Raw genomic sequence first — 10,000 nt, forward strand, 5'->3', positions numbered from 1 at the left:
AAATAAATTAAAAAAATAAAAAAGACATGTTTATGAATATATCTACCCCGTTCAGAAAGCAGGACAGCTTCTTTAACATGCCCCAGACTCTGGGGGAATATCTACAGGGCAGGCAGAAATTCACCTGGAATGCCAGAGAGGCACTTAATTGAGCCACCGGAGACCTTCTTATCGACACACTTGATACGTGGAACGACAGCACGTCTGCTAGGATCCTTAGCTTGTCAACCGCGTTTGAACGTGGTCATCGAACCTGTTTAAAGCTGTAGTCTATTTATGACTTTCCGGGGCTACGAGTCACGTTTGAACAGATAGGGCTGAAAATCATGTACAGAATTCTGTACAGCAAACGCTACTCGAAACCCCTCCTATACGGCGTGTATGACCTTGAGAGCTTCAGTCAACGCTTGCATTTTGCAGTGGTGACTAAAGCGTTGACTGAAGCTCTCAAGGTCATACATAGTCATAAATAGACTACAGCTTTAAAGGCGTCTTCCTTCCCGTGTGTGAACTATCCTTTATACCAACACAATCATGTCTGCCCAGGTTTCGCGTAGGTTAAGAGCATACTTCCATTTGAATATATATCTCCGTGTTTTTAATCCGATTATAACATATTTATATGTTTTTGGTGTGGTGGAGCGCATGCGGGTGTTGCAATATTTTACAAGAAGCAGAGAGGGAGACAGTACACAAACAATAAAAAGTTTGAATACATTGAATGATGTTCTCTGTCCTCTTTATTGCATCACACTCACGCACGCAATCACCAAGCATTTAAAATAAAAGTTAAAAATAGGTTCGTCAGACTAATGCTACTTTTCAATAAACATTTTCAACACTTAGTCTGAAAAAGGTGGAAACACATACTCCAAAATGTGGTGTCAGAAGTGGGGTGAGGCAAATCTCTACTTCGAAAAAGTTCTGTTGCCACAACACTATAAAGTCACTGGTGTAACGTGTGCTCTAAAACACGCTATTAAACACGGTAGTAAAACACTACCTAGAACTAACACGCTATGCTAAACATACACGGTAGTAAAACACGCTATGCTATACATACACGGTGGTAAAACACGCTATGGTATACATGCACGGTAGTAAAACACGCTATGCTATACCTACACGGTAGTAAAACACGCTATGCTATACATACACGGTAGTAAAACACGCTATGCTATACACAGTAGCAAAACATACACGCTATCCTAAACATACACTGTGCTAAAACATACACGGTAGTAAAACATACACTTTGCTAAAACATACACGCTATGCTAAACATACACGCTATCAGAAACGCTGTAGTAAAACATACACGCTATCCCACCAAGAGTCCGCTCGGCTGGTCTACATCATCTCTGGACACGAAACACTCCCTGGTTCACAACAGCATTCAGTTCCAGGACATCCAGCCAACACACACTCCATCACTCCAATTGGTACACACCAACACACACTTTTTCACTTCACAAATGCATCACAAATTTATGCATAGTTCATCCCAAGGCCGGCAAGGCTTGACATGTTCTTTCTCTGCCAGTCCAGGCCACAAGTGCGCGTTTGTTTCAACCTTGGCCGAGTTCATTACAACTTTTACTCATTTTAGTCGGGAAAAGGGGAAGGGGGGAGAGGGTCCTACATGACGCTGCTTGATTATGCGTCGCCACCCCAAACATTCTTTTATCAATACGATCTAAACTAATTTAACTTATTAAGAACAAAACTAAGCATTCCCCATTCAGGAATATTCAAACAAATGCATAGTCTGTGTGTTTTCATTCAAACCGAACACGCAGACGTAACCGATAGACACAAGCTGACACCCCTGTCTGTGAAATGACGAAACCCTAAAACCTACGTCATACCTACGTCATACCTACGATAACAGCCTACGACGAAATACAGGCGCTAGAAATTATAATTCTATTGACACAGTCACACAATGTCAATACAGATTTCTCTCACTCACCACATTCTCCCCAACTTAGCATGACTTCTCCTGAAGGCATGTCTTGGAAACAAAAACATGATGTTAAACCCTAACCACCAAAGAAGTTTCAACAACCAATCAAAACTCAAATTGGGCTAACCTATATCTTCAACCGTCGCAAGTCTCAGTCACAAAAGCTAATCCTGAGTAACACATTTCGAACCTACACGTCAACCACTATTTAAAGATGCATTGACTGTACCGAAACTATTACCACATTTCGAACCTACATGTCAACCACTATTTAAAGATGCATTGACTGTACCGAAACTATTAACACATTTCGAACCTACATGTCAACCACTATTTAAAGATGCATTGACTGTACCGAAACTATTGCTAACAAAGACTTCGACATGTTGATGATACAGATCAGGAGGTGGGGGGGGAATTCTCATTGAATAATAAAAGGAAATGATCCAGAGGACAGAAAACAACGTACTGTCAAGGACGCCAAATTTTTTTTTCACAACAAAGTAACCTTAGAACATATTTACATGCCTAACCTGCACTAAACAATAGGCAACACAGAACAGCTGCTCCCCAACTTTACTTGAACCCACTCCCTAAGAATCCAATAATGTTTCCATGATCCGAAGGAACCGAGGGAGTACGTCAACTGCACGCGAATGCACTGTGCGGGGTTCCTTGTACAAGTTAGTATATAACATTTAATAATATGTAGATATATCCTTCCCTCCCAATATGTTCGATATGTTTGATATTTTTGATATTTGGTATTTCAACAATTAAATGTTGCTCACCATGTTTGCTTAAAACAAATTAACTAGCAACGCATAACCCAAGCCCCAGACTTCGCATGGTTACCGTTTCAGGGCGATCCCGGTGAGAAGACACTGTGGGGTTGCTCATGGGACTACCCCCCACTGCATCTTCCATCTCACCGTCGCGAACGTTTCAGGGCGATCCTGGTGAGAAGACACTGTGGGGTGCTCATGGGACTACCCCCCACTGCATCTTCCATCTCACCGTCGCGAACGTTTCAGGTTGGTGACGGGTGGTTTCAGGTTGGTGACGGGTGGTTCCAGGTTGGTGACGGGTGGTTCCAGGTTGGTGACGGGTGGTTCCAGGTTGGTGACGGGTGGGATAGCGTGTATACCTAAACTACTCGTGTACTACCGTACTACTTTCTATTCTCAAAATATGTGTCCACTTATCTATCCTGTCGGCGACGCCAAAATGGGGTGGAGCGCATGCGGGTGTTGCAATATTTTACAAGAAGCAGAGAGGGAGACAGTACACAAACAATAAAAAGTTTGAATACATTGAATGATGTTCTCTGTCCTCTTTATTGCATCACACTCACGCACGCAATCACCAAGCATTTAAAATAAAAGTTAAAAATAGGTTCGTCAGACTAATGCTACTTTTCAATAAACATTTTCAACACTTAGTCTGAAAAAGGTGGAAACACATACTCCAAAATGTGGTGTCAGAAGTGGGGTGAGGCAAATCTCTACTTCGAAAAAGTTCTGTTGCCACAACACTATAAAGTCACTGGTGTAACGTGTGCTCTAAAACACGCTATTAAACACGGTAGTAAAACACTACCTAGAACTAACACGCTATGCTAAACATACACGGTAGTAAAACACGCTATGCTATACATACACGGTGGTAAAACACGCTATGGTATACATGCACGGTAGTAAAACACGCTATGCTATACCTACACGGTAGTAAAACACGCTATGCTATACATACACGGTAGTAAAACACGCTATGCTATACACAGTAGCAAAACATACACGCTATCCTAAACATACACTGTGCTAAAACATACACGGTAGTAAAACATACACTTTGCTAAAACATACACGCTATGCTAAACATACACGCTATCAGAAACGCTGTAGTAAAACATACACGCTATCCCACCAAGAGTCCGCTCGGCTGGTCTACATCATCTCTGGACACGAAACACTCCCTGGTTCACAACAGCATTCAGTTCCAGGACATCCAGCCAACACACACTCCATCACTCCAATTGGTACACACCAACACACACTTTTTCACTTCACAAATGCATCACAAATTTATGCATAGTTCATCCCAAGGCCGGCAAGGCTTGACATGTTCTTTCTCTGCCAGTCCAGGCCACAAGTGCGCGTTTGTTTCAACCTTGGCCGAGTTCATTACAACTTTTACTCATTTTAGTCGGGAAAAGGGGAAGGGGGGAGAGGGTCCTACATGACGCTGCTTGATTATGCGTCGCCACCCCAAACATTCTTTTATCAATACGATCTAAACTAATTTAACTTATTAAGAACAAAACTAAGCATTCCCCATTCAGGAATATTCAAACAAATGCATAGTCTGTGTGTTTTCATTCAAACCGAACACGCAGACGTAACCGATAGACACAAGCTGACACCCCTGTCTGTGAAATGACGAAACCCTAAAACCTACGTCATACCTACGTCATACCTACGATAACAGCCTACGACGAAATACAGGCGCTAGAAATTATAATTCTATTGACACAGTCACACAATGTCAATACAGATTTCTCTCACTCACCACATTGGAATCAGAACATGATGAAGAATAAATAAAAGTAAGTTTGGATCGTTTTATAAAAAAATAATTTTAATTACAATTACGATTTTTAATGACCAAAGTCATTAATTAATTTGTAAGCCTTTATGCTGAAATGCAATACCGAAGTCCGGTCTTTGTCGAAGATTGCTTGGGCAAAATTTCAATCAATTTGATTGAAAAATGAGGGTGTGACAGTGCCGCCTCAACTTTTACAAAAAGCCGGATATGACGTCATCAAAGATATTTATCGAAAAAATGAAAAAAAGTCTGGGGATATCATACCCAGGAACTCTCATGTAAAATTTCATAAAGATCAGTCCAGTAGTTTACTCTGAATCGCTCTGCACACACACACGCACAGACACACACAGACAGACACACACACACACACACACATACACACACACACAAACACACACACAAAACTTGACTAAATGTAAAGAGACATTATGTATTGCATCTAAAAACGAGGTGAGTAAAACATTATCAGAAAGGGTAGGGCAAGAGAAATCCCAAAACTCAAATTCGAGTCACTTCAGTTTGTACTGTACAAGTTGAGAAAGTTGCAAGTCCAGTCAATTAGCCACCATCTCGGACGGATGTTTCGGGGAGGGGGGGGGGAAGTAGAACAAAGGCCTCTCTGTGGTCAGTCGGCTTCTCTGGACCTTACAGGTCCCACCCAAGCAACACATGGGAAAACGATTAACTCGCCTAATGCCCCAGCAAAAGTGTTGCATAGGAGTATAGAAGAAAACTAAAATCTGGCTGCACAAAATTTGTCAGCTTAGAATGACCCACTTTCTCTGCTCAACGCACGGGCAATGCATACTCTCGTGTGCACTGTACTGTGACAAGGCTCATTTTGAGAAAATAAGAGATACCCCCCCCCCCCCCCAAATGTATATGCACTGCACTTTTTTTCACATTTATAAACTAATGACATGATCAGTGTGTGTATGTGTGTGTTCAGTTTTGTGTTTGTGTGTGTGTGTGTGTGTGTGTGTGTGTGTGTGTTTGTTTGTGTGTGTGTGTGTGTGTGTGTGTGTGTGTGTGTGTGTGTGTGTGTGAAGTAAAGAGGAGGGTTTCCGTCGTGATATTAATCGAGAATGTATTTTTCGGAGAACAAAAGTGTGATGTACGGCTCCCAACAGTAACAACAACAGCAACAACATTATGAAACAAAAGCAAGGTGAAAACGCAGTGAAACACACCTAAACCAACAGCTAACTTCGAGTTTAAGTTACTGCAATAACTTCTCATAATTCCAGACGTTATCTGGTGTTTTGCTTACTGCGACAACTTGTTTAACACGATGTGAATAGCCGTCCGTAATCCGAGCAAGAACGTCCAAAACGCAGACACCAAAACTCGATGTTTTACTGTGTTAAGCATAATACTAAAATCTCAGGAATTTTATTGCGTTACGGCAGTTTTTCTAATGTGACATGAATCGCATAGGTATAATGCCACAAAATTCAGTTGATTAACGTGATGTTAGATGTTATATGCCAAGTTAAAGTGCCAAAACGCGACTTTTCGCCCAGTGACTACAGCGCGCTCAACGTTCGCCCTTTTAAACTCGCGATGAGACTTACCGTTAAAGGTCCAGACCATGCTGTTTTAGCGTCAAAAACGCTTCGAATCGTGTTCCTGCGCGACCGAACACTTCCCGATGTTTGCAGTTAGTTAGAAAACCACTTTCTTACCGTCTTCAACAATGTTTGGTTTACTTCGGAATCTTCTAAGGCCGTAATCCGACGAATTTTGTGACCGAAGCGACGGATTTCTTCTCCAAAACGACCCGCCATTGTGCCGCGTGATCTTCGCGAGACTGGCTTATGAATAAATTATCCGTGACGTCACACTGTGTGAAGATGGTTGTTTACCAACATGGCAACAAGCGTAACTGCAGACGAAATTGAACCGTACATGTTCGAACTACCAGTTTCTCTCCTCGAATCAAGCATGAAAGATGAGGAGCGGAGGCCACTTCCAGCAGTAGTGAAAAGACAGTGACGATGAAAATTGCGACTCTGTTTGTCTCAGCGATCAAAGGTAAACACGCCCGCTCTCTGTGCTGAACTTATCGTCTGCTTTCGAGTCTGTGCTATTTTTTCACTCTCGCCTTGTCAACGCACTCGCGAATAAGTGGGATATTGTTTAAGTGTTCATGCATTGCATTCACGAGTAAAAGAACAACAGCTCATCGCAGTTTTAACTGTTCTTGATTATTTCAGAGACTGGTGTCAGAGTGGCCACTGCACCTGTTGTATTGTGTGGGAGGGGCAGATTTGAGAGAGAGAGGAAGCTAGCCTGAGGTACATTGTAGAATGAAAACTTGCAGGGGAGCAAGAATGCATCACCAGCCACGAAGGTGTACATACAACTTTTTTTGAGGTGCCTATATTTGTTTGATTGTTAAATGTATGTATTTGTTGTTGTTTTTAAAGGCTATCAAGAAAACTGTTGTCATTTAAATTTGTAACACTCAGGCACATATAGTTTCACACACACACACAAGATTAACTCACTTGCATGCCCACAGAAGAAGTTTGCTCTTCACATTGTTCTGTTGTTGTTGTTTTTATAATGTAATCATTGTAACATCAACACTCAGTAATAACCAATATTACAACACAATCACTTTTTCATCAGAACTCACTCACATACTACATGTATTAAACCCTGGTTTATGGACACTTGCATTTGTACTTTGCATGGGAAAGCAGCCTGAATTTCAGATGAACTTTAATAAAAGAAGATTTATATGTATGTTGCTCTAGATGCATGTTTTAATAAATAATAATGACATTCAGGAAAGTAAAAGGACTGTTGAAGTTTGCTGTTGTAAAATGTCTGATGATTAGGGTTCTGTTGCACATTTAGTGAATTGACTGTACCAATTGCTGTTATTATTTACACCCAATCAGTGCATCCACATGATATTATGTAGCTTAAATTAAAGAACATGTTTTGATGTGTTCAGAACATACCGACAAGTTGCACACTCACTGACTTTCCGAAAGAACAGGAAAGTTCTTCCTGCCTGTCTGGTCACTGCCATCAGAGACCTCTTTCTGTCACAGAGCTACACAGGCTTCAAATATATGTAAGATAAATAAAAGGTACATTACAACTCTCAACTGCGGGGTGTGTGTGTGTGTGTGTGGGGGGGGGGATGTGCATAACCATTGCATACTTAAGGTCGGCTTAAACTGCAAACAGAAATGTGGAGCTTGCGTAACAATTCTTGCTTTGTCAGATTTGGAGATAGGCAGCCTCAGTCTATATAGTTGGTCACCAGTTGGGGCGTCCTGCTTGGTGACAACTTGAGCTTTGTCAACTGGTCTAGCTGTAGCAGTCAAAGTCTGGGCACTGTTGCATTGTAGTCTTGCTGTGTATGCAGAGCTTTGTTGTAGCTGCCAAGGCCAGTGTTGCCATAGGCCAGTGTTAGGATCACCACCCCCTCAAACAGCTCCTTCAGTTAACCTGATGCCTGTTTTAGACAGAAAAAAAAAGTTACCACAATCAGCAGAACTTTCACTGGAGAATGGGCATAATTCTTTCATACTTTCTTTCTCATAGCTTTTTTTGTTTTTATAATCTCTTCATTACACTAAATAACATCCATCTTAAGACCTATTTTGAGCCTGAATTTAAGTTGACTAGTAATGATATTAATCATAATGTATTTATTTTTATAATGTACAAACTAGAGTATGTATGTGGATATGTGTGTGATGGTGCTGGTATGGATATGCGTGGTTTGGGTTATGTGTGTACTGATGTGTACATTTTATGTGTTTTGTATGTTTTGCGAGTGCGATTTTATGTGATGTTATTCTGTACACCAGCCAAAACAAAATGTCTGGTATATTAGATAATAAACGCACCTTTAAATTTATTAGCGACTACACCCCGTCACCCTGCAGTCCCCCTCCCCCCCATTACACCCTACACTTTTAACATTGTATAAAAAATCATGTCCCAATATAGGTCCCTAGTTACCTGGGAGGACGTTAAGCTCCATAATCAACATCAACAACGTATTGAATTGAATTGAAAAGCTGGGGTTAGGAGGTCTAACTTCTTGAATTAAAGTGTTTTTTCTCAGGTGCATGTAGTTTTTTATTTGCTTGAAATCATGGTGTATTCTGGTTGTAAGAGAAGAGTCAATTTCCTTGTAAGCCTGCAAAATTAAGATTTGTCATTTTTGAAGTACATTTTTGTAAGAGTCCAAAATAGTCCAGGATAAGGAGGAAAAACATAGGGTGGGTCAGGAAATCTGAAACATTGCATAGTTTTGTTTTGCCTATGTAGACACAAAAAGTACTCAGAGTACTCCCCCCCCCCCCCCCCCAAGAGAGCATAGCTTAGTTTTAATTATTTTAATGCCACTGTTAGCAAGAGGAGTACTACAGACAGCAATCAAACAGTGGATTTTTTCTGTAGACATTGTTATTTCTGTTTAGGTGTTTCAGTAGTTTTCTATGCGGATAAATCATGCTGCATGATCACTAGAAACAATCCAGCTCTGTAGCATGCAAGTTTTTTAAAGGTTTTTTTCCCATGTTACTCTGAGAGAGAAAAACAACCCACAGAGATAAAGTTGAACTGGCAGTTTGACTGAAGCAGTGGTAATAACACAGAGTGCTCTTCCTACAATCAATTTTTTTTTATGTGGATGATGATGTCCATACATGTACAGTTTGGTTGTATTATTTTGCTAGACTATTTGTTTCTGTTAGATATATCTGCTCACATGATTGTTGTTCATAATTTGACATTACATTTACTGCTGATCAAAATGTATTGTTGGAATAGGTCTGCTTAATATTCTGACTGCAGTTTTGTAATAAAATCAAATAACACAGATGTTTTAAGTATCAAAGTGCTTTTCACACACACACACACACACACACACACACACACACACACACACACACACACACACACACACACACACACACACACACTATGAGTATGACTGCAAACATGAATTTGTACTTGTATTAATTATAATTACTGTATTACAGAACCTGATCTGAAAAAAAGGACAACAGCAAATTATTCATGCAAGCTTGCTGTATTAACGATTTCTTTATCCATTTAATACAACACTGAATTAGAAGATAACAACTATAACAACGTGTGTGTGTTTGTGTGAATGTCTATGTGTATATGGACGGACACTGATTAAACCTGAGACTCATCGATTACCCAGGTGAGTGTAAAAGAGGGAGAGAGAGAGGGAACTTTAAGGTGGGTGCATGGGGACGGACATGTAGTAACAGATATATGTTTTAATCTGTAATCTTAACACATGTGCTTAAAATTAGGAACAGATGCCATTCCACTACAAATACTGTCAGTCTGACAAAAACGCCCAGTGACACTGAACCCCTATCCCTTACAGAACACATTCAGTATACATGTACTCACTTC

General features: G+C 40.6%; 3 long non-coding RNA genes across 3 annotated transcripts in view; 1 reads left to right on the forward strand and 2 right to left on the reverse strand.

Annotated features, from left to right (window-relative positions):
* LOC138947245 (uncharacterized) overlaps positions 1-10,000 on the reverse strand; it is a 394,861-nt gene that overhangs the window by 320,830 nt on the left and 64,031 nt on the right. The window lies entirely within an intron of this gene.
* LOC138947235 (uncharacterized) lies at positions 6,158-7,381 on the forward strand. The gene is made up of 2 exons (XR_011449600.1): positions 6,158-6,610; positions 6,793-7,381. It is a non-coding gene; the product is annotated as an uncharacterized lncRNA (long non-coding RNA).
* LOC138947234 (uncharacterized) overlaps positions 7,537-10,000 on the reverse strand; it is a 3,064-nt gene continuing 600 nt past the window's right edge. Inside the window, exons 1-2 of the long non-coding RNA XR_011449599.1 lie at positions 9,998-10,000; positions 7,537-8,051 (exon numbers count right to left, since the gene is read on the reverse strand). The exon at positions 9,998-10,000 is cut by the window's right edge and continues 600 nt beyond it. This is a non-coding gene — a long non-coding RNA (uncharacterized lncRNA). The remainder of the gene's footprint in view (positions 8,052-9,997) is intronic.

This window comes from Littorina saxatilis, linkage group LG14 (assembly GCF_037325665.1).
Source record: "Littorina saxatilis isolate snail1 linkage group LG14, US_GU_Lsax_2.0, whole genome shotgun sequence".
Lineage (NCBI taxonomy): Eukaryota > Metazoa > Mollusca > Gastropoda > Littorinimorpha > Littorinidae > Littorina > Littorina saxatilis.